This window comes from Hemicordylus capensis, chromosome 3 (assembly GCF_027244095.1).
Source record: "Hemicordylus capensis ecotype Gifberg chromosome 3, rHemCap1.1.pri, whole genome shotgun sequence".
NCBI lineage: Eukaryota > Metazoa > Chordata > Lepidosauria > Squamata > Cordylidae > Hemicordylus > Hemicordylus capensis.
In genome coordinates, this window is record NC_069659.1 from 206,327,219 (window position 1) to 206,352,434 (window position 25,216).

General features: G+C 43.2%; 1 long non-coding RNA gene across 1 annotated transcript in view; it reads right to left on the reverse strand.

Moving 5' to 3' along the window:
* Positions 1–1,693: 1,693 nt before the first annotated feature.
* Positions 1,694–25,216, reverse strand: part of LOC128352221 (uncharacterized) — a 31,226-nt gene continuing 7,703 nt past the window's right edge. Inside the window, exons 3-4 of the long non-coding RNA XR_008320265.1 lie at positions 24,122–24,180; positions 1,694–6,563 (exon numbers count right to left, since the gene is read on the reverse strand). This is a non-coding gene — a long non-coding RNA (uncharacterized LOC128352221). The remainder of the gene's footprint in view (positions 6,564–24,121; positions 24,181–25,216) is intronic.

Below are 25,216 nucleotides of genomic sequence, written 5' to 3' on the forward strand. Positions count from 1 at the left end.
GAGCTCCACAGCTCACTAATTAGATGATTTTCTTTTTGCTGAGAGGGGCAATTCTTCAGAATGCCTACACCTGTTAAATTCTTTTATTCAGTTAGAGCAGGAGCTAGGGGTTCCCCTGGCTAAGGATAAGACGGAGGGCCCTGTCACCCGGCTTTCCTTCTTGGGGATTGAGTTGGATACCTTGGCAGGCTGCTTGTGTTTGCCTTTGGATAAATTGCGGGTTCTGGTGAACCTGGTGGTGGCCCTTAGGCATGCCCATAAGGCCTCTTTGGGGGAGCTTCAGGTGGTGACAGGGCACCTAAACTTTGCTTGTAGGGTGGTTGTCCCGGGGCAGGCGTTTCTAAGGCACCTTTGTAACCTCAGGGCGGGGCTTAAGGCCCCACATCACAGGGTGTGCATCACTGAGGGTGTTAGAGCGGATTTGGCGGTATGGGAGTCATTTCTTAGGGAATTTAATGGTGTGTCCTTCTGGAGGTCTGAGCAGCTCCTGGAGGTGGACTTGCAGGTCCATTCGGATGCTGCTGGTGGGGTCGGTTTTGGCTTGTACTAGAATTCCATCCTCTGCCGCATTTAACTATGGTTTCACACTACGTCTGAACTCGGCCTTAGGCTTGCGGGTGTGCAATCGGTGAAGTGGTCCTATGGTTCCTTACTGAGATTTGCTGCCATGTTATGTGGGAATTGGCCCTTAGATTTGGCTCTTTTGCCTTGTATTATTTCTCTCTCTCAATAGAGTTGCTGCTTTTGAACAATAGATGCTTCTACCTCCTTCTATTGTATTTATTTCTTTAACTAGCCACGAATAATATATTTCCCTCCCCATGATTTCTCACTAAATTCTTCAGCTTTTACTAACACAACTCACTTCTAATAGTGGGTTAAGTTTAAAAATTCAGTTGCCTTCTTCGACCAAGTAAGTTTACTGCCCTTCTTCCCCCTTAATGAATGCCAAAATCATCAGGAAAGCATGCTTCATGAATAATGCATTGTGGCCCAATTAAATGTGACTGCTGCTTTATTTCTTGCAAGGGGTATTTGATGCCAACAGCTACCCAGTAGTTAGTGGCACTGTTTTTTGACAGACAAACCGACAACCTGTAAACACTTAACAATAGTTGGAATTCTATAAATTAAAACTGCTTCTGTTTAAAAACCTGCACCTTAAATATGATTCCTCTCCTACCCAATACATTAAGTAATATTTGACTTAAAAATATGGAACTATCTGCATTCTTCTTCACACTTGAAATGATTGTATAGCAAAAGGATCTCAGAATGTCCAGAATGTCTAAACAGAAGGAGTAATGATGGGGAGGATTCAGCTGATGAAAGGTCTTCCCTCAAAAGTTAGAGTTGTGAATGTGTGGCTAGAGACCTAAATAAAAGAACGTTAATGTTCCTTAATGACTGTGGGATATTTTTCATGATGGCCTCTAAATCCAGACTTCAGAAGGCAATACTCCTCCTTGGAGGTAAGAGGGCAGAAAAAGAGTTTGGAGCTTTAACATGAGACAGAAGGCCAAACTAAAGATGTTTTATCTAATTTAAGGTGTATTGTAAAGTTTTGTTTGTTTGTTTGTTTGTTTGTTTGAAAAACCATGCTGGGGCCCGATGTGGATCAGAGGAAGCATGTGTTTCTGTGCAGTTTTCCTGCTGACCCCCTCCCCGCCCCCAAAGATGCTATGGTTTTGTAAAGGTGTCATTTGCTCCTCCACCCTTTGGGGGAAGATTTTCAGAGACGGAATCAGGCACCCACAAAATTGCTATTTTTACTTTAAAATAAACTCCCAACTAGTCAAGGACATGCTAAATGTCACAAGCAGTTTGTCCCAAAAAGGCAAAAGGCTGCAAGCTAGATTAAGGGGAAGCCCTTTAAAATGCAGAGGCTTCCTCTGCTGCAGAGTTAGTAGATTTGCTGCCTACTATAAGACTGTTAATTTACTTTCAATATGTTCCGCTGCTATATTTGTAAATAAAGCAAATTAACAAAGACTCCTTAAATCTCCCATGCTTTCTCATCCAAAGGAAACAAACTCTCAAGCCTATCTGGAATGTCTCACCATTCTGGAAACAGAATGAAATTCTGTGGTGGAGAATGTGAGAGAAGCAAGAGTTCCTTTCTCATCACTTATACAGCCGGTATGTGTGAGGTTCCAGGTAGGTTTGGGAGCCCATCGACAGAGGGTATGGCCTTGTGAGGTGAACCAGGAGTTAAGTAGCACGGCGAGAAGAAATCCAAGTTGCAGGATAGCAACCATTATGGTCAGAAGTAAAGGCTGCAGCCACTGGACCAAACCCAAGTACTGCAGCAGTGACACTGACGAGTGAAAGAGTCATACTCACTAAGCTGGAGATACAAAGGATTTTAAGAGGCAGCAACATTCTGGCCCTGCAGGTGTTGCCAGAAAGCCATGTTTGGGGGTAGCACAAGGAGCACCCCACTAGATGTAAGAACAGCATGAGATCATAGTTCCCATGAACTTTTCACCACGTGAGCTGGCATGAGCTGGTCATTAAGCTCAAGCTGAGGTTGGCAGCGTGCCTTCAGGTTAAAGAGTCTGCACACTGAAACAAAATGTAGCTGCCCCTCCCTAATGAGAAGAACTAGCTGGATAACCCCCATCAAAAACCAATTGCTAAGGGAGGAGACACTCTTGCTTGGAGATAACCATTGGAATGCCCCTCAGAAGTAGCACAGAAATGGCCGTTGCTCACCCCATTAAAGCTGATGATTTGGCTAGTGCAGATAAGGGAGGAACTGCATAAACAAATAAAAGATGTATATTTTTGCACTTGGAGAAACTGCAGTCTTTGAGATTGTAAGCAAACATTACCTTATTATCCTTATGCAGCCAAATTTGCATAGCTTACTCTCACCTTTTGTCCAGAAGGACCCACCTAAATTGCCTAAGTCCATCTAGCAATTGACACTCTTGTTTTGCAAAGGATCTCCTTGCCCCACAGGGTGGGATGGACACCTGATTGAATCAATAGTTGCCTCAGGGCACATTTGGCAGTATATTAGCCCTACATGAGCCACATGGCTCAGAGCTGTAGAGAACCCCAGACTCTGTTAGGATCTCGCAATCCTGTTGTCTCTCACATACTGTGAGCTGTGACTGCTGCCTCTCTTTCTTCTTCTGCTTCACCCCTGAGGAGGCACCTTTGCCTGGCCATCGCACAACCAGCATGCCTAGGAAAGATAGGTAATACTAACATCTCACCTCTCTCTAAGCTCTCTTGTCACTTCTCCCCTGCTTCCCTCCTTGCCCTCCATGCACTTTTTATTGCAAGCCTCTAAGCAGGTTCTTATTCAGGACCTTAGCCAAATTATTGCAATATTTAATTAATTAACCAAGACTCTCATTCAGAACACTAGCCAAATTATTGAACTGCCTAACCAAACTCTCTTTTTGCCTTCTGTAACTCCCCATTTTTACCCTTAGTAAAGCCTTGAAACTATACCTACATTTCCTTATTCTTTCCAATACATCAGAACTGCTACTGTGTCAGAACTGTACCCCCAGTCTGAGCTAATTTTCCCACTTTAACCCCAAAACATAGCTGGAGTGCCTAGCCAATTGCTCCAGGGCAGTGTTGGTAACAAAGTCATGCACTATCTTTGCTTATTAAGAGTAGTTGTTTTTAGGTAATCTGCTTGTCACCAAGATAACTTACAATCCCCACCCACCCACACAGGTTGATAATAATATTAAGTAGCTTAAATGTAGTGAATTAATCATCATTCACGCTCTGGAAATACTATGATTCAAGCCAATTTAGTCTGTGTTTTCTGGAAATTGCTTGAATAAAGTGACAGTGAAACAGAGAGGTCCAAAAGCAGCTTCGTGCCTTTCACGTATCAAGTCTTGCAGTTTCTTAAGTCTTGCAGTTTCATTTCTTAAGTTAACACTTAATGACAACATAAAAAGAATTATTAGCTGGTTTCAAGATCATGTGGCAATTACAGCATCATCCTAATGAAACAATTCATGATTCCTACCCAGGAAAATAAATACATCATAACTACATACAAGAAAACCTTTGTATTCACGGGGGTTCCATTCCCTGACATTGCCACGGATAAGGTAACCATGAATACTGGATCATTGAAATCAATGTAATTGTGGGAATTCCTGGGCCATGCAGGGGTCATGTGTGCAGGCACACGGCCTCCATAATGGCCTCCAGGCCTCCGGGTGATGGCTGAAAACTGACCAAAGAGCAGCCGAACCAGCCGAGGGGGTGATTTTGAAGGCCAGTGGCAGGAGGGGGAATCTCTGCAGACCCCCTGCCGCCTCCAGGAACTCCCCCAAGGGGAGGAAATGGTACAATTTTTTTAAAAAAAACTAAGCTCGCAACACCCATCCCGGACCGAACGGCGGGGGGGAGGTTTCGAGGGGGTGCCGGGCCAAACTGGCCCAGTTGTGTTTGAGGCTGGTACGGCCTCAAACCAAACCGGGCCAGCCAGTTCCATGCACATTCCATGACTAGCTGTCTCCCTACCCTATCCTTCCCACTCCATTTATCTAGGGTCACCTCACTGGCAGCTGGGAACAATGCACTTCTTTATTTCACCTTCTTGTTGGCCAGAATCTTCCCCAAGCCTCATTTTAATCTATATCTTCTCATACAAGGATGTGATGAAAGTTAGGAGGAAAGAAGGCTTGGATGGGAAGGCTCCCACTGTCTCAGGCTATGGCTGCCCCAGTGCCAAAGGCTGGAAACAAAGCAGTTTCTTGTGAAAAATGCCCCCCCCCATGTGAAGGGGACTGAGGCTGGGAGGTGTGAGCCACCCACTCTGTGTCGCTTACCCCATTTCTTTCCCAAGAGGCAACAGAAGAAGAGACCCCTTCCTTCCTAACATGTGTAGCGCTGTGCCTCTGCCTCCCTCCCAGACTTGGAATAACAGAAATGGTATTAGCTGCTGCCATCACCTGCTGGCCAACAAGACCACTGCTGCTTCTACTTTAGCAGCCACTCAGGCTATGGTCTCAACAAAGCAGCTTCCTCAGGCCTGGCACTGCTCTGCTGATTGGACACGGTCCCGCTGCATCTTCCCCATGCCATGCCTTGCTCTAAATGTTGTCCACGGGAATTTTCTGCCATTGTCTCTTCCCGTGACCAGGTGGAACCAACTAAATCGGTCTTAGGGGCTTCCACCCCCACCCACCACACTTCCCTTTTTCATAACATCATTTCAGAGAGAAAAAATTTGCTCGGGGTGGCTTCCTAATTCTATCTGGTGGCATTTTCACCTCTGAAAAACTGGCTCTGGAAGTTGAAATTCAAGATGCTTACCTAAACAGTTTCAAACGACATGTCTAGCTCATATTATTAATGAAGAAGAAAGCAGGGAGAGTGTTTGCCAAGACATCCACATATTTGTGATGAAATGACTAATTTTTCTTCTTCTGTAAATAAGCTTTGAGTCATTCCTTGGTAAGAGAACAAGAGGTGACTTGAGAAGTGAGCAAACCCAGCTTATTCTCCATTGTCTTTCTCACTGCTTAGGCATGGTGCCATGGAAGGGAAGAGCTCCCCACTGGTGCTGTGATAAGAGGGGAGTGGCGGCCAGGAGAAGGGACGTACATTGGATTGGCCAATCCCTCTTTTCCCAGTCCTTCAGATCACTCAAAGCCACTTCTTGATCAGCTGGCTTCCCATCTTCTTCTACACACAAAGGGAATGGACTTTTTCATGACCTTTTTATCTTGTTACAATATTTTCATAGCATTCACTCAAAAATGCTTTCCATCTTAGATGGGCAGAGATCAATTTGCCTCAGTTGTTAAGTGATTAATCCCTCAAAGGAGCTTTCAAAATATTGACGACAGATAATCCTTGACATCTATAGAACACATTAACTGTGCTTCTCTTGTGCAAACACAGCTTTACAGGCTAGAAACATTAATAGAACAGTAATGCCATGAGCATATTATCATTGTGAGACTGCTTTTATGTTAGTGTTTTATGTCATTGGAGTGCTCCCACTAGGAGGCTCTTTAGACAAACAGCTCAGCACATTGCACAACAGTTCCTGAACTTCAGACTGTAAGCAGTGGCAGATATGACATATTTGCACGTGTGTGTGTGTTTGCCGTGTGGGTGAGAAATCTGGCACATGGAAAACTAGATGTCCCGGAAAAGGACTCTCACCTTACCATCTCTGAGGCAGTCTAGTTTTCTACTTGTAGGGAGTACAAAAATGTATGTATTGTATGTATACACAAATGTATTGTGCATAAATGCTCACAATGATACAACAGAACAATCACAAATCTAGCCAATAGTACTGTTACAAATAGAAGCCATTTAAAACAGTATAAAAAGCAATCTGAACAAAATAGCATACTGTATACAACAGCCTCTGATGCCCATTAAAAGACAGCCAGTGATGGGGCCAGATATGCCGCCCTGGAGAGACTGTTCCACCTCACGGTAGTAAGAGGACATGGAGGAGGGTCTCTGAAGCAGAATCAAAATTTCAGGTAGGCTTATATAGGAGGCAGCAGTTGTGGAGATATCCTGGCTCCCAGGTCATTTAGATCTTAAAAGGTCACCTTGAATTGAGACAGGAAACAAAGTGGAAGCCAGTAGTATTAGTGAAGGATTGAAGTAATCTGCTCTATTCTCCGGGACCCCGCCAAAACTCTGGTGGCCACCTTCTCTACCACCTGAAATGCCAAACTTTCATCATTGGCAGACTTATGAGGAATCATCATATCTGCAGTTAATGAGTGAGAAGCAAGGGGAGTCTCAGGCTATTGTTGTACAAAGGCCTTTCTATCACATTGCAGGAACAATATGTTTGGCAGCTTAGCGTTAATAATGTCACGTTGCAATAGCAATGCTATCACTTAACTCATTATTCTTGAACAGAAAATGTTGCTTAAGCAAGTGTTCAAATGTTTTCCCAAAAACTTCTATTTTGCCCACTAGAAAAAGTGGTGTTTCTGCACTTCCATAGGATGGGGGATGGATGGAAAAAACCCAGTTTCCCTACTTTTTCCTGGCATCCACATCTCCACTTAATGGGCTTATGAAACCTGATTATGGGGGAAAGAGTTTTAATCTGAAGCCATATCGTATATGTCCCCATCCATGAAACTATAATATGTCTTTTATACAAGGATTTTGCCTCACCCCACTCCTTGATCACTTACTACCAAGTTAACAAAACATTTCTTTTTAAGCAAGCATTTGACCTACAACTATTATTCTGTCTCCCAGCTTTGGGTTTAACGAGCCATCATATGTGCTTCTCTCTTTTGATTTGATGAATTCTTGTTTTAAAACTGGATGGGGTGTTTGGTTTTTTTTTTAAATTGAGGCACCTTGAACAAGTTGTTTGGAAAGATGTTATATATATCCTTCAAATAATGTGCAACACTATTTATTGGCTGACAATGTACAAAGTTCCATGAGCAATGTAATATAATGTGTGTACAGTTGTGCAAGTGTGCTCTTGAACAAGCACAAAAACTGGACAAGTGGAGTTGTGCAAAAGTATGACCATTGCAAATAATGGTTGTACTATTGCACACTGCAAAAATGCAAATTTTGCATTTGCACATGAGTGCACTTACACAACTGCATGCATGTTCTGTTACAATGCACAGAGAACTTTGTGCAGTATGTCAGCCATTGCGTTTATCCACACAACACTCCTTGTGGGGTAGGTCACTACTAATTGCAGTTTGCTGATGGGAAACTGAGACTAAACAAGGCCATCCAGTGAGGCCATAGTAAAGGTCAGACTTAATGTAAAGTTGCTGAGGCCCAACGCCAATCTTCTGCCCTGTAATCTTCTGCCCTGTAATTCTGCCCTAATGCCAACTGTATGGGAGTGGCACCTGTCAAAAGGTGAGACCTTTGCATTTAGTGCAACCTTTCCCCATACATTTCAAGCATTCACACAAAGCTGGGTGCATGCAAGCCTGTATTCCGCAAGATGAATGGCTCCTAACCCTCCCAACCTGTATGCCGGAGCCATTTCTTCTTTTAAATCACGCATCTTATCTTGAAGAAACACATCTTGTGCTGTATCCGAACCAGGTTGCTTATCTCACCTCCAGAGACTGCCCATCAACATGAGGGTGTGAAGCGAAATGACTTCGCCAGCTATCGGCTCAATTTGCAGTGAGCAGCCCGCATCTCGATACCAACACATAATTCAGTTGGCTTTGGCAGATTGTTAAAAGGAAGGCTAGAATCACACTGCTAGGGACACTGAATTATATCAACTTGAGACAGAATCTGAGCCCTGCAGGTCAGGATTTGAGGACACTGAAGGAAGCTTAAGCTTGTATTTGTAGGAGCTAATATTTTGAAATGTGGACACTCATACCGCTGAAAATGTGATGGTGGCCGAAGTTAACCTCAGGCAAATTTCCCCAGAAACAATTAATGTTATAGTTGAACACTGATAGTTCAGACACAGAAAGAAACAATTATGTAGGTTATTCTTTATTCTTACTGCATTTTGAGCTCTTTCTCAGGAGAGAAAATGTTAATATTTATTCCTAAAACGCAGTAAAAGAACTGCTCAAAGCCCTTCCTAGCCGCAAGTAACTCAAGCATACTCTTTATATTTCTCTTATAGCCTGATCCTCCTAAGAAAGGGAGTGCATAGCATTACTTAACATCCAGGACTGCAAGTATGCCCTCATGCCATGATTCTACAAGAATGCAGAAAAAGATCAGAATATGGCAAAATTAATACTTTGGGGAATATGTTTTCTTTCTTTTGTTTTTTTAAAGTGCAAACTTCCAGAAAATACAAATCGCTGTAAAGATTTCCTTGAAAGTGTGTGGACAATTCCTGATTTATTTCCAATGGGCTTACTTTTCTGTAACACAATTTGTACAAATGTTGCATTTGTACAACTTTCACAAATTGTGCAAACACAACGTTATTGCTGGTAGCAACCCCAAACTGAGGGCAGCTTCATAAGTCATGAAGAATGAGCAGCTTGGCCAAACTGTCAGTCCCTGGAGTGTATGTAGGACCCCAACTTCCAGTACTGGGAAGGATATGCTGACATCAGGCATGTTGTGCAAACCCGTCAAAGTTGGCATATTATACCCTACTTTCAGTCTTGGACCTGACATCTGTAACCTAGATTTGAAATAGGTTACAGATGTCAGGTTCCAGACTGTAAGTAGGGTACAATATGCTGACACTGGTAGGTTCACATGACACACTGAATGTCAGCATATCCTTTCCAACACCAGAAGCTGAGCTCCCACATATACCCCCCAAATCAGCAATTCAGCTGAGCTGCCAGTTCTTTGTGACTGAATAAGGCCACTATGTGAAACAGTGGCGTCTGGTGGGCTACTGTGTGAAACAAGATGCTGGACTAGATGGGTCTTGGGCCTGATCCAGCACAGCTTTTCTTGTGTTCTTAAGGCACTGGAAACATGCATGCACACACACCTTAAGACAAACAATGTTTTTTTTTCAAAGTGGTGTACAATCTCTATGACGAGATGCTTTTGTAGCCTCAAAGACTTGATCTGACCTGCAAAACTCAGTGGCTAACAAAGTGTGCAACAAAAGGAGTTGCTGTGGGGATGCGCTGGGAGTTTGCATGCAACTCCCTCAGTCCTTCTTCATGCATGCTGTTGCGTCACGTCAGAGCACGTCTGGAAGTGCTCTGCAGGATTGGAAACACACACATTTCATTAGTCAGGATGTCAGCTACTGTCTCAAACATGTATAAGATCATATGACTTTAAGATTGAATGTTGTGTTGAATTCTTTTAATAGAAAAACACAAATGCATTAGAAAGATCTAGTCAGAGAAGATGAGCATTAAGATGGTCCAAGGATTTTCTGCATTCCAACTATAAACCACTCAAGGGTGGGGAGAAGCAATGCAAGAGCAGCACACGGACAAGGTTGGAAGTCAGGGCTAAGTACTGTAAATGGACAAGTCCAGATCTAAGCAGAGCACCAAGATGAGCAAAACAGAATCCAGGGAAGCTCGGCCACTGAGGCAGCCCTAGCGCCACCACTGGCTTTTGATATGTGGAGATGGACACATTGACATTGTTTCAGTATAAGGTGCCCTGCAACTGCATTTTAAGTTCAATAATGTTTTCAAAGAATACTATTTGTTTTTTAAGCAACAAACTGGTAAAACAAACTCAACAGCAGCACATCCAAGTGTAACCTCTAGACTTGGGATGGGTTTCCCCACTCTCTAATTGTTGCCATGTGATGCTTTAAGGGCTGTAGGGGCAGGACACAGAAGTCAGTTATCTGACATTAATCACTGTACAAAACACAAGTTTCCAACATATACTTATCCAATATATACTTATCCAGTGAATGATGCATGGGTAATCCTATATAATAAAACCCTAAGGTACCTGCATCCGTGTCTCTTGCGGGCGTTCTACGCATGCGTGGCGCGCTGGAACTCTCATACGATTCTGCGAGAATTCCAATATGCTGCCTGGTAACAGCCGGAATGAAGGCAACAACTGAAACGGAGGACGAAGGAAGAGGAGGACGGGGCTCCCAAAATGGCAGGGAGGGAGCTGAGGAGGAGGACGGAGGAGGACGGGCGGTGGGCGAAGCTCCACTGCCCTTTGGAGGGTCAAAGGAAGAGGAGGACAAGGGAAGGGGAGGACGGGGCTCCCGAAAATGGTGGGAAGGGAGCCGAGGAGGAGAACAGAGGGCTGGGATGGAAAAGGGCGGAGGAGGACAGGTGGTGGGTGAAGCCCCGTAGCACAGCGCCTCCGACACCGCCTCGCTGCTGCCCGCCGCCGGGCTCAGCACCCGCTCTTGAGAGCCATCATAAAAGCCACACAGAAGCTGAGCTGCAGCCCGCAAAGGAGACAGGTTCTGGGGTCGAGGTTCAGGCCTGAAGGTGGAGAAGGAAATGGTTTGAACTCCAAGGCCAGTGGGGGTCCGAAGGGGAGAAGCAGGGTGGAGCCCCACATGGCAGGTTGAACCTGGTGGAGACGCGCTCATGGCTCCGGAGACACAGCGCAACTCGGCCCACCCAGTCCCACCTTGCCCTTGAAGAAAGACTGTTCTTGCAAACATTTCTACACAACTCTTCTAGTGCTCGTTAATGTAACGGGCTTCATGTCTACTAGTTTATATATAAAGAGTGGAAGTGACATATCAGAAAGGGCGGGATATATGGCTATTTCTGGCTTCCGTAGCCATTGATTTATCCTGTCTGAACCAGTCAAAGTGCTGCTATCCTTTAAAACTAGTTCATTGCAGAGTCTTCATTGGTGTGTTTTAGTGATGTTCTATATACACAGAGAATAATTCCACCTCCCCTCTCCTTGTGCACCCATTGTCAGCATCACAACACAGATCTGTAACATGTAACTTTTCTATACCATCATTCCAGAATCCCACTTCTTGCCTTCAACTGCTTGCATCCATATTGATGGGGAACAGGATAAATAGAACAAGCTAATTTGTAATCCCAGATAGAAAATGATGGCTCGACTGTTTCCGTCATTGAGCACTCTGCCAGTTTAAACAGCTGATTAGTCAGCTTCTGTGGAATCGATCTGAATCAGTTCCACCTGCATGCTCCCACCAGGAGCCACTTTATTGTAAATCAATCATTCTGAAAACAACTCACAAAGGGGCCAGTCCTCACTAACAAGCCATCAATTTAACCTGTCTGTCTAGAGCACTCTGCCAATTAGGAGTGCAACAAACATTTATTCAAAAATTATGGGCAAGTTTACACAGTTTATTTCCCCTCTTTTTAACAGTCACCTGTAACTGTATCTTTCACCATATCCTATTTGTTTTTAGATCTTGCACAGTGGGGTGGGTGGGGGGAGTTTCCAGCTCTCACAATATAACAGGGCTGTGGGTCTGTGCATGAGGAAGAAAACATGTTCAGAATTTTAACAAACCGATGGGAGAGATAGCCTTTATTACTAAAAGCCAATGTTAACAGGAACTCAGAAGTTTTATGTCCTGCCCTTGTGCCCAAAGGGTGTTAAGATCAATCCTGGAAGTCAGAAAAGTTCTCTTCATTCCTTGACATGATGAATTGCTAAATGTTGGCCATGCGGATAGTGGCTCTTTCAACTGGCAGTGGTTGGAGAAGCTGCCTCAGGAGAGGTGTGTAGATATATGGCTGCATCTTTCAACTTCTCTAAGAGATTTCAAACGATCCCAAATAAAAGGGAATGGAAAAGATATATTCTACTTTCCCTCCTTTTTCTTGTTTTTAATTGGTCTGTCTGGACATTTCATTTATGTCATCACAAAAATGGCAAGGACAACGTCTGGAAGCAATGTGCTGTGTTTAGCATCTCCAGGGTCTTATTCTCTTCTGATGAGGTGAAGCTGGACTAAGGATGGGTGGAAGACACATACTGCTCTTTAAAAGCAACAGTGCCAGTCTGGGTGTGCTAGTTTAGATAATGCAGTTGAGTACTATCCTCATTGTCAAACTGAGCCTTTGGAGGCAGGTTGACTGGTGATTTGTAATGAAAAAATGATGTTTTGTCTTATAAACCACAAAGCACTACAGCATAAAGACCTGCAGAGAAAAATCTCCCAAACTCAAACACATGTTTTCAAATATGTCCTGCTGAATAGCCCCTTCACATGTGCCACAAAATCCCAGAATCCCACAAAAGATTCCAGTGCATGTTCTGGAGTGCACACTCATACATGCAGCATACTTGATAGAATGTTGGGCCGGAGAATATGATCAAGAAAACATTCAACACTCCGAGGCGAGTCTCACGATCAGTGAGACTCGCCAGAAGGGGGGTTGCGGGGAAAGCGGACTTAGCCCACTCTCCCTGCAGACGATCACTATTGCAGCCGGCTCCGTCACAGAGTTAGTGGGGGCTGAGGGGGTCGGGGGCTGCGTGACCCCCAGAATTTCCAGGATGCCCCACATGAGCACACGAGGCATGCTGGAGAGACCCCCGAGGCTGCTTGGAGCCTGGGGGTCTTCTCGTGCATTGCTGTGCCATGGAGCTGTGCCGTGGGTGGCAATACACGATCAAAAAAACGGGGTTAGCGGAGTGCTCGCTCCGCTAACCCCATTTAAGGGGAGGGGTATTTAAGCGGGTTACCCGTTTTAGGGAAGCCAGGCTTGCCTGTGAGCCCGGTGGTTCCCATGATCCGTGGAAAGTGGGCTAAGCTCCCTTGGCCCGCTTTCCACTGATTGTGATAATACCCTCTCCATGTTGCTGGGGAAGACTGGAAGGGATGTGTGGAGGAACGAGGCCTGAATATCTTCTTTTTGTATATAAGAATTCTGTATTGAAATTGCTCGGCTTACTCTCTATGTTAAAAAGCTGAGCAGGGGTCAAAAGTTCACAGCTCCTGTTCTAAAGTTTGGTTTTGGAGGAACAAGAAATATATGGGTTTGATTTTGGAGGGAACAGAGGGGTTGATTTGATTGGGTATGTTTTAAAATAATGGAGGGAACTTGAGTTGTGCTGATGGGTTTGTTTGAAAAGAATTGCATGGGGGAGAGAATATAAGGAGGCTGCCTTTAGCAGAGTTGAGTGCAGTGCAAGTTGGAGAGCTGAAGAGAGTTCAAGAGAAGGAGTTGCTGTCACAGTCTGAGAATCAGAACTGGTGCTGGAAAGAGAGCTGAGGAATCACAGGGAGAGTTTTTCCCCATAAGGAACAATGGAAGTTTCAGCAGCCCCACAACTCCATTTTGGGGGCGCTGGTGTGGCCCAGAGTGAGTGGTGGTGTAGTGCACAGAGGGTGCCAGGTACAGGGTTCTGTTGTTTCTGAGGTGTTCTGAGTGTGGATTCTCTGGTAGCAAATGAGAGTGGATTCATGGTTTGTATTGAAAATCTCATTTGCTACCAGAGAATCAACACTCAGAACACCTCAGAAACAACAGAACCTTATGTTCCTTATGGAGAAAAACCTTAAAGATGCAAAAACTTCTAAAATCACTTAAAAACCAGCCCTTTGCCCAATCCCTCTGCAATTTGGGTGGTAGCCTCCACCCATTACGCACTACCACCCCACCCCACTCTTTTGGGCTGGGAGCCAAAATTCAGGTAGATATCAGATTGGACTTTTTTGCATTGAAGTCAATGGGAGGCAAAAAGGCGGGAAATTCAAGGAGACATCAAGCTCAAAATGGAGGAGGAAGAAGCAGCACTTTATCGGCCACAAAATGGAGGGACGAAACTACAAATTATTCAGAGCCAAAACGGGGGTGATTCGTTTTGGCTCCAAAACATTTGGGGGGGGTGGCAAGAGGGTGATTCCTTTCGGCAACGAATCACCCCAAACGGGCAGTTTCGGGTACAGATCGTTTCTTACCCAAAACGTTTTGCTCATCTCTACTTCCTAATACTCTGGTGATAACTTAGAAATACTTTTTTTAAATGGCTTATTACAGGCTGAACCACTTTGAATCAGTTCAGATATATTTCATGCAATCAACACTTATTTTTGCAATGTATCTCTTACAGAATGATTACACTGCTCATTGTTTATCTTGACAAAAATTATTAAAACATGTTTGCTGGGATCTAAAGGCTTGATCAGGGAGTAACCTTATGATCGTGTCCCCCATGTCACTTGAAAGAGGCAAACACCATGAGAATGATGGCAGGTGCTTCTGTGATCAGCAACCTGCAACGATCCAGGCTGCTGATCATGGAAACCCCTACCTTCATGGTTACAGCATTTGCCTTTTCAAACGCCACAGTAACCGTGAGCATCACAGTGAGTGGAAGGGTTGAGTGGTATGCTGAGGCAGGGCTTCCAGGTCCACCTTTCGTGCTGAAACCACATACAATTTTCTTTTAAAGTCTGAATAGGGCTCAAGTTATTATGTATCAACAACTCATCTAATAAAAACATGGACAAATTTAAAATTTGTCCAATTTTTAAGTGAGATGGATTCTTCTTGTGTTTTTCATTTGAAAGCAACAGCTGGTTTCAGAGATCAAGGTCCATGCAGCAGGCAGAATTTCTAATGTTGGAAAGCTTAGTCTGTTCCCCTCTCTAGAGCTGGAGCACAGATAAATCCTTCCTCAACAACCCCAAGAGAGCCCGTAGAGCGCCTGATTACTCAACTGCTCAGTGGTCTTTGAAATGTTGCCTTGGCCATATGGGAGCTGCTTTTATATAAGTGACTTGCATGCAACAGTTGCCAGTTCTGTGGTTGAGACTCACACAATCAATGAAAGGGAGCAATTCTGTGGGAAAGACTCACATAATCAGCCCTCATTCACAAGGGCTGGGTCACTTTAAATGTCATCATAGCTGCATGGGCACCCTTCATAGATAAGTAGCTCTAATGTGGCTTGGGAACCAGAGGATATCTAGGAAATTTCAGACAAGTTAGCTTAATGCCTATGCACAATAAATTGACAGAAAGCATACTTAAGGATAAAACTGTTAAACATATAGAAGAACAGGCCTTGCTGAAGGAAAACCAGTATGGCTTCTGCAAAGGTAAGTCTTGCCTCACTATCCTTTTGGGAGTTATTTTAGAATGTCAACAGGCATGTGTATAAAGGTGATCCAGTTGACAAAGTATACTTGGATTTTCAAAAAGCTTTTGACAAACTTCCTTATCAAAGACTTTTGATAAGGGTAGTAAAATCCAAAACCAATTGTGAAGAGCTTAAAAAAACCCCAAACAAACAAACAAACAAACAAAAAACCTCTCCAAAGTGGGTGGGTGGGTGACAAAGTGACAAATGCAGTTCAGTGTAAGTAAGTGTAAAGGGCAAAAACACCAGCTCCACATATACACTGATGGGGTCTGAGCTTTCGGTGATGAGAGTGGAGTACTGTGGAGTACTATGGAGTACTGTGTAGAGTTCTGATCACCATATCTGAAAAAGGACATTATAGAACTTGAGCAGATACAGAAGAGGGAAACCAAGTTGATCAGGGGCCCAAAGAACCATCCTTATGAAGCAAGGTTACAACACCTCAGTCTTTTTTCCTAAACCAAAAAGCTTCAGGGGAGACATGGTAGAGGTCTATAAAATAATGCATGGTGTGGAGAAAGAGAATTTTCTCCCTCTCACAACACTAGAACCAGGGGTCATCCCATGAAACTGACTGCTAGGAAATCTAGGACCAACAAATGGAAATACTTTTTCACACAACATAATTAACCTACAGGATCCTCTGCCATGGGATGTGGTAATGTGTTTCTTTTTTAAAATGACCCTTAAGAAGTACCTGTGTCATCAGACTTTTAATTAATTTTAATTTGTTTTGTATCAATAATTGTGTTAATCATTTTATCCTGTTTTTATATGTGTTGTGTTTTATGTACACCACCTAGGGATGTACATGTCAGGTGGTATAGAAATTAGATAGACAAATAAATAAAAGCCAGCAGCTTAGATGGCTTTATAAGGGGCTTAGACAAATTTTATTTATTTATTTTATATACCACCTGCCTCTAGGGCTCTAGGTGGTTCACAACAATAAATACAATAAAAACAAAAACTATTAAAACAATGACTTAAAACATTAAAAGATTATTAAAAACCAGGCAAAAAATTCATCTTAAGGGCTCTTTTAAAGGTTGATAAACTGTTAAGCTATTTATTTATTTATTGTTAAATTTATATACCACCTTTCATTAAAACAATCCCAAGGTGGTTTTAAGCCATGAATGTCTATAGGGAGTGCATTCCACAGCCCAGGAACGACTAAAGAGAAGGCCCGCTCCTGAGTTATTGCCAGACTAGCTGGTGGCATCTGGAGATGGACCTCTCTCAATGACCTAAATATGCAGTGGGGATCGTGCAGAAAAAGGCACTCTTCCAGGTAACCCAAGAGATTCATGGAGGACAAGGCTATCGATGGCTACTAGTCTCGATGACTATAGGCTACCTCCAGGCCCAGTTGCAGGATGCCTCTGAATACCAGTTGCAGGGGAGCAACAGCAAGAGAGAGAACATGCCTTCATCTCTTGCCTATGGGCTTCCCAGAAGAATCACTGAGGAAAACAGAATGCTGGATTAGTTAGGCCTTGGGCCTGTTTTAGTGTAAAACATCCTCTTATTGGCTACCACTTCTGGTTCTGAGGATTTCGATACTGGTTTGAGTTTAAGTCAACTGAGAGATTTTGGATACAAGTTCAGTACTGGCTCACTAAAAAACTACCCCCTGAACCAGTTTCTTGGGTCTAGACCCAGACTCAGTTTGGTGCTCTGATTATAATTTAAGCAGGGGTGGGCAGAAACCTCAAATCAGTCTTCACTACTATGATTGCCTTCTTTCTACAGAGTACAAAAATAACCATTCATTGTGCATCTCCCAACTTTAACTCTTAGTTGGTCAGCAAGACATAACAGACATTAGACTAGGGATGTGCAAAACATTTCGAGCTCGAAACAGAGTGCCCTTAAAATAAAGCTCCAGTTTTGAGCTTGAAACAAAAGGACCCCATTTCGACTGAAACATTTCAAGTGTTTTGAGTGCCATTTTGGAAGCCTCTTTTCCTCTTGCTGATTGGTTTTCTGGCTCTGGCTTCTGATTGGCTTGCAATCTCCTTGGTTGGCTTGTTATCATGCAAATCTATTGTTGTCATGAGCAACTGTGCCCTCATTGGCTGGACTCGGTTCAGGGGTTCTAAACAACATCATCAAAAGTTTTTGGCAGCATGGGTCCAGCAGCCTTGGGGGGGGGGTGTCTCTTCAGTCTCCTTCTCCCCACCACTGGCCTTCCCCGGTCCTGCAAGAGCCATTTCGGCCAATCTGGGAGCTGTTCTGGCCCTTTTCCCGGTGGCGGTGGCCATTTTGGAGGCCACCACACATTCTCCCTGGCCATTTGCTGTCCAGGCAGCCAAACCTTCCGTGAGAGTTCATGGTGACAAACAATGCTAGGAACATAGTGAAGGCAGCCAAGCAGATTTAGCTTCTGTCCATCTGTTGTGTGGCACACACTCTGAACCTGGTTGTGCAGGATGTACTTTACCTTTCTAGGGCTAAGGCCAGGTAAGGCATCCCCACTGAAGGTGCTGAGTGCCAGCCTGCTCCTGCCTCCATGGCTGCTCTTGTGGAGAGGTGCTGCAAGATAGCAGCTTCTTTCCACTGGAGCGAAAAGGATTGGCAGATGCGAGAGAGAGGCAGCTTGAGCTCTGCCTACCTGAACACCTGATCCTCCAGGATATTCCAGTCGGGTGGAATTCCAGCTTTCTCTTGCTCCGATCCCTGCAAGAGCTGGCCATCCACTCCCTGGCGAGGAGGTGTGGCTTGGAACTGTGCAAACTATCCAACCAGGACTGGGCACTCATTTCTGAGGTTGTCTTGGCACTCAAGCTGTTCTTTGTTGCCACACATGGCTTGTGTGCTGACAGCAGTGCTGAGCTAGGCTTTGCCCACTGCTATTCTCCTTGAGAATACTATGGGTCAGCTCCAGACCATGCTGACCACTGAGGAAGCAATCATCTTGGCAGGCTGGCTGAGGACTGGAGTGGTGTATTGGATCACAACGCCCTTGGGTGCGTTGGCAGTACATGTTTTGTCCTGCCTATGTGACCGAAGAATGAAGGGCAAGGTTGTCATCCCTGACCAGCTGCCCTTTAGTGCTGCTGACATAGGCAGACATGCATGCCACTGCAATGGCCAATGATGAGATGATGGACTGGTGCCCTGACCCATGTATCAGGCTGTTACCCAGGGCCCAGTACCAATCTGAGGCCATGGTGTTATCCAGACACAGGCAGGCAACTGTATCACAGTGCAGGATATACAGGTGAAACTTGGAAAATTAGAATATCGTGCAAAAGTCCATTAATTTCAGTAATGCAAATTAAAAGGTGAAACTGATATATGAGACAGCTGCATTACATGCAAAGCGAGATAAGTCAAGCCTTAATTTGTTATAATTGTGATGATCATGGCATACAGCTCATGAAAACCCCTAATCCACAATCTCAGAAAATTAGAATATTACATGGAACCAAGAAGACAAGGATTGAAGAATAGAACAATATCGGACCTCTGAAAAGTATACAGTGTACTGTGCTTGATTGGCCAGCAAACTCGCCTGACCTGACCCCATAGAGAATCTATGGGGCATTGCCAAGAGAAGGATGAGAGACATGAGACCAAACAATGCAGAATTGCTGAAGGCCGCTAATGAAGCATCCTGGTCTTCCATAATACCTCATCAGTGCCACAGGCTGATAGCATCCATGCCACGCCGCATTGAGGCAGTAATTGCTGCAAAAGGGGCCCAAACCAAGTACTGAATACATATGCATGCTTATACTTTTCAGAGGTCCGACATTGTTCTATTCTACAATCCTTGTCTTCTTGGTTCCATGTAATATTCTAATTTTCTGAGATTGTGGATTTGGGGTTTTCATGAGCTGTACGCCATGATTATCACAATTATAACAAATTAAGGCTTGACTTATCTCGCTTTGCATGTAATGCGCCTGTCTCATATATCAGTTTCACCTTTTAATTTGCATTACTGAAATTAATGGACTTTTGCACGATATTCTAATTTTCCGAGTTTCACCTGTACATACTCTGGGAAAGAGGAGAAGAAAGAAGACTTCTTCTCATGTTAAGAGCCTGGGAGATTTCTTTCTTATCAGATCATGGGTCCATGTAGCTTGGTTTTGTCTGCACCAGGCCATGACTGTTCCCTGTCCTCCTGTCATTTTGTGGCAGGTAGGTAGGCTTGATCCCACCCACCCTTTTCTTTTCTCAGCACCATGTATAAAATGCTGTGCTATTGCTGCGATAACTATCTGGTTTTGCTGGATCTCAGATTGACAAAGGCACAACTCTGGTATCTGCCTTCCTTCAGATGTGGTGAGAAATGGACCCTGGCAGCTCTCTGTGTATGTAATATTTCTTGGTGATTGCAGTGATGAGCTCCATATCTGGCCTTGAGCTGAGACTAACTTGTGCTTCATTCATGGCTCTGCAATCAGCATTCCAAGGTGTGCTCAGTCAAAATGTGTCTGAAATTGCTCTAGTTGACCTTTTGGCTATGCTTGTTGCTAAGTAAGGGTGCTGCTGTGGCAGCTGTTGCAATGCTAGGAAGTAGCATAAGGAGTCATAATTGTGTGTGAGAGAGCAACTTGTGCCAATGATGTTACTACAGCATAGGCACTGTGCCAGGCAGTGGATTCAGCTATTCTTTTTGGGCCACTTCTGGACTGTTTGAAGTGTGTGTTCTGTGTTGGGAGGGGCAGATTCCCTTTTACTGTGTGTTTACAATTTCCTCTGTGTGCTTCTGCACGGTTTTTCAAGCAGAGTTGCAAAATGTGTGCACTTTGCCTGTTCCGACCATCCTTGTTCTGGCCATGGGGGTTCTGAGGAAAGGTCAACAATCACACGCCTGCCCATTTCTTTTGTGGGTTGGGTGGTGAGTAGTACTAATCATGCTCTACCACACAACCCACTTTGGTGTCCCTAAGAACTACCCATGGGGAACAATGGGGTATTTCAAGTTCCCCATTGTTCCCTATGGCCAGAACACTCAAAACATTTCGGGTCTCTTTTGTCGAAAAGGTCAGCTTGGCTGCTGTTTTGAACATTTTGTCTTTCATTTCAAGCTCAAAATGAAACAAAAAACCCATTTCATGTCCATGCCCACTTCAGACTGTCACATCTGTAATGAATGCTGTATTGGTAAAGGTAAGGTAGCTCACAGAACTACTCCTAACAGCAGAAGAGAACAATGTTCATTTGCTACTCTGTTTTTCCAACACAGCAAGCTCAGTAGGTGCTACAGTATGAACCATCACCTTTCTGTCTTTGGGCAACAATTTGAGCAAATTCAAATTGTTTTTTGATCAGCACTGAAATAAACATGGAAGAAAAAACAAAAACAGTGTGGCTAGTTTGAAACCAGCAAGGTGGCACCCCATATTTTCCGGAGAGTCAAACTAGGTGTTACTTTAGATATGCAGCTGGGGCTAGTGTGCTTGCTTTTTATTTAATGAAATAGCAGGTGGATCACCCCTCCCATGGATTGGATCCATGGAATGTAGGATGGGTGTGTGTGCTATTTTGCTCTGCCACAGTCTTGATCTAGATCAGGGCTTTCTGCAGCTTCCATTTGCCTTTGAAGAAAAGCTTTAATTGGTGCCATCTACTTATTTGTCTACTAGTTGTGGATCTTTGTGTCATTAAACTACTTTCATGAGGTTTATATGCTTCACCTATGCATTTATTTATTTCCTTCATAACCACTTTTCTACATTTGGATAAAGTGTGAGTCTCCTGTCTTCTCTTTTGCAGTCCCATAACTGCCACTGGCATCTATCAGGAGCAACAGAGGAAGGAGACAAATACAGCCCTCCCTTTGCCACCACTGTTACTGCCTCTGAAAGGCCTCCAGCTGCCAACAGCTGAGGAAAGGACTACATGTGGCTCTCCAAGTTTCCATCAAAAATCCATTTTCCAAATGACAATGTAGGTTTACTATAACACTTTTGCATTGGCTTGTTGAAATTATTTGCTGCAATGATGATCTAGTTAGCAGCCTTGAGTGCACCAATGGGAAGGCAGAATATCAAATTTAACAAACTAATTAACAACTAGAGAGATGATGAGTTGTGAATCAGGATGAAAGTTGAACTTTTGACCCCACTGGCTGATATAAAGTAAATATAGGAAGGCAAGAGGGTGGCAGTCAGAATAAGGGGTAATCCCATATCATGTCCACATGAACCACCTCCAAATCTTGTTAGATATTATTCAGTACAAGTGCATAAACAGAGGAGCTGCTAAGACTGATGTTCCCAATTAATTTGGATTTTAATCTTTGTCAAATGAACGTCTGTGGCAATCAGTATAAAAGATTAAAACAGACCAAATAAAATGTGAAGCATTAAAATATGCATACTATGCATCATGAATAACTTACAAATTATAAACCATTACAAACACATTCTGAACTAAAGGAGAACCTCATTACTTCTGGGGGTTCCATTCCTTGCCTACTGCTGTGAGTAACAGAACCATGAGTAATAAGGCATTAGGGCTATGGGGAAAGGGGGGTTAGTTTCCAGGGTGGAGGGGAAAAAAATTGTAAGTAGCAAAACTGTCTCAAATGGCCCCCAAATGACCCAAAACCCACTGTAGTGTACTCCACAGGTCCCCAATGTGTCCAAGGATGCCCTCCAAAGAATGAGATGCCCCCGGAAACTGTGAAAAATCATGGGGAAGAGTCCATTCTTTTTTAAAAATGAGTTACAAAAATGGCTCCTACTGCCTCATCCTGGGCTTTGTGAAACAAAATGGTGGCTGGAAGTGGATACTGAAAAAGGGTGTTAATGAGACACCACACAAAACCGTGAATAGTGAGGTTCTTCTATATATGCGAATTCATTCTAAGCTCTGCAGAATAAGGCAAATCACCCCCAAAGGTAAATAACATTGAAAACATTCTTGAAAGTTATCTCAGTTCCTTCATAAAGCAGCATAGTTAGCATACTGAAGAGCAGTTAACTTCCTATTTTGCATATATATCTGTCTGTATACAAATATGTATGAAAGAGGTAGAGAACTACTGGGGATATGTTAGTGAAAACTTACATATGCAGATTTAGGATTATGGAGACAGGGCCGTTGGTTTGTGTCAGGACATCTTATTTGCATGCAGATGTAAAGCTTTTGTACTTTGTGTTTTGCTGGTTGAATGGCCGTAACAATAAAGATTTAATTTGATTGATATAGGGATGGGAAATACACCTGCCCAAAAATCTTGGGGAACTGCTGCCAGTCAGTGTAGACCATGGTCTGACTTGGTATAAGGCAGCTTAATATGTTCCTCCTGAGCTAAGTGAATTCCATATGCCATTACATGCTTTAAAAACCCTATAATCTATGATACTGCTACCTACTCGAATAAGAAATTGAAATAATAATAATAATAATAATAATAATGATGCTGCAAGTCCATCAAACAGTAGAGGAGGAGAAAAGAGACCTTGAAGAATATATCAAGGACAGTGAAGAAGATGCACTTCAAATGGTCAATAATGAGAAACTGTTCAACACCAATGAAACCAAGCAGGCCTAGAAGAAAAAAAAAGTCAAGAACCAAGCAGAAAAATGGAAAAATAAGCCACTGCATGGTCAATATTTCCACAATATAAGTGGAAAATCAGACATCACCAAGACCTGGCAATGGCTTAAGAATGGCAACTTGAAGAAAGAAACAGAGGGTTTAATACAGGCTGCGCAAGAACAGGCACTAAGAACAAATGCAATAAGAGCAAAAGTCGAAAAATCAACCACAAACATCAAGTGCTGCCTTTGTAAAGAAGCAGATGAAACAGTGGACCACCTGATCAGCTGTTGTAAAAAGATCGCACAGACTGACTATAAACAAAGGCATGACAAGGTAGCAGGGATGATACACTGGAACATCTGCAAAAAATACAAAAAATACAAGCTCCCAAAAATTGGTGGGACCCTAAAATTGAAAAAGTGGTAGAAAATGAAGATGTAAAAATATTATGGGACTTCCAACTACAAACAGACAAACATCTGCCATACAATACACCAGATATAACTGTAGTTGAGAAGAAAGAAAAACAAGTGAAAATAATCGACATAGCAATACCAGGGGATAGCAGAATAGAAGAAAAAGAAATAGAAAAAATCATCAAATACAAAGATCTACAAATTGAAATTGAAAAGCTGTGGCAGAAAAAGACCAAAATAATCCCAGTGGTCATTGGCGCCCTGGGTGCAGTTCCAAAAGACCTTGAAGAGCACCTCAGCACCATAGGGGCCACAAAAATCACCATCAGCCAATTACAAAAAGCAGCTTTACTGGGAACAGCCTATATTCTGCGACGATATCTATAACAACAGCAACAACATTGACCATAAAATTCAGCCATCCCAGGTCCTTGGGAAGGACTCGATGTCTGGATAAAACAAACCAGTCAATAACACCTGTCTGACTGTGTAAACAAGAAATAATAATACTTAATCTAATCCAAGACAAATATGTATGTAAAAAGCAGAGCTGCTATTGTTCCTACATGATAAAGTACTCCAGATAGCCTATGAGAATGCCAGATATCCTTTTTTTTTGCTCTAACACAAAGTTAGAGCAAAAAGTGGGGAGGGGAATTGTTAATTCCTTGATATAGTGTAACTAACATTTGAAACTTACGGAGTGGAAGTCTGGAGTTTGCTGTTGCTTCTGCATAATAAACTTCTCAGGTATGTATCCTGTAAAACATAATTGGAAGAAAACAGGAACTGTTCACTCACTAATATGGAATCATTATTCATTTCCTCAAACAAAACTGTTACACATTAAAATAAGAATGACTCCATCACCGATAAGGATGACATAATTTAAAATTGCTACTGCCCAAAGGCTAAGAAAGGAACATCTAGTACATCCGCTTCCTTGGCAGAGACTGAAGCAAGAATAGCTAGCCTTGTCTGCTTTCTTGGTACTACTTTATTACTGCTGCACTCAGCCCATTCTTCAGGAGAGTGGTGGTGGGGAAATAAATGGCTTCTTTAGCCTTTACTTGTCCTGCCAACTGATCCTTGGAATGCTTTTTGCTATAACTCACATATATTCTAGGTTGAAATTGTGGAAGCTCAGTGCTGAAGAGTGACACCAAATTCTTTATATTTACTGCCTCAACAACTTCCACCAAGAAATATGGACCGAGGCCTTGATGGGTTAAGGGTTCCTATGATGAAACTTACCAGGGAGCCTAATCATGTGCCTTCCCCTTCACTACCTTACTGAGCACTTGAGCAAGAGGGAGAGGTAGATGGCAAAAGCAAGAAGCTTATGGCATCTTAGAGATCAACAAATGCATTGAACATTTGAAGACATTAATCAGGAGGGGAATCAAGTATTAGGTTTGGAATGGTCATCATTCACTTTACTACCTATGGAGAATCTAGACAATGTTGTTGTCAACTCATTTAGTTCTAGCATTTTCTGTGGTCGCTTCCAGATGCTGATATATTCCAACTTCAGCACAAATTAACATGGAAAATAAAATGGGAAATCCACACCAAGAAGAATGCTGCATTATATTCCCAGTGCTACCTGCTGGCAATCTGTGGGGTTTTCCAGATGGTGATGTATAGTGCCTTGACTACAGTTACAACTGTGGGGTGTTCAGATGGCAAAGCACCCTTCAGGTTGGTTTGTTTTTATGACTAGCCCTTCAATGCATGAAAAGAGCATCTTTTAAAAATAGTACTTTTAAACTGTCCTGAAAATGGCAGTGTGGAA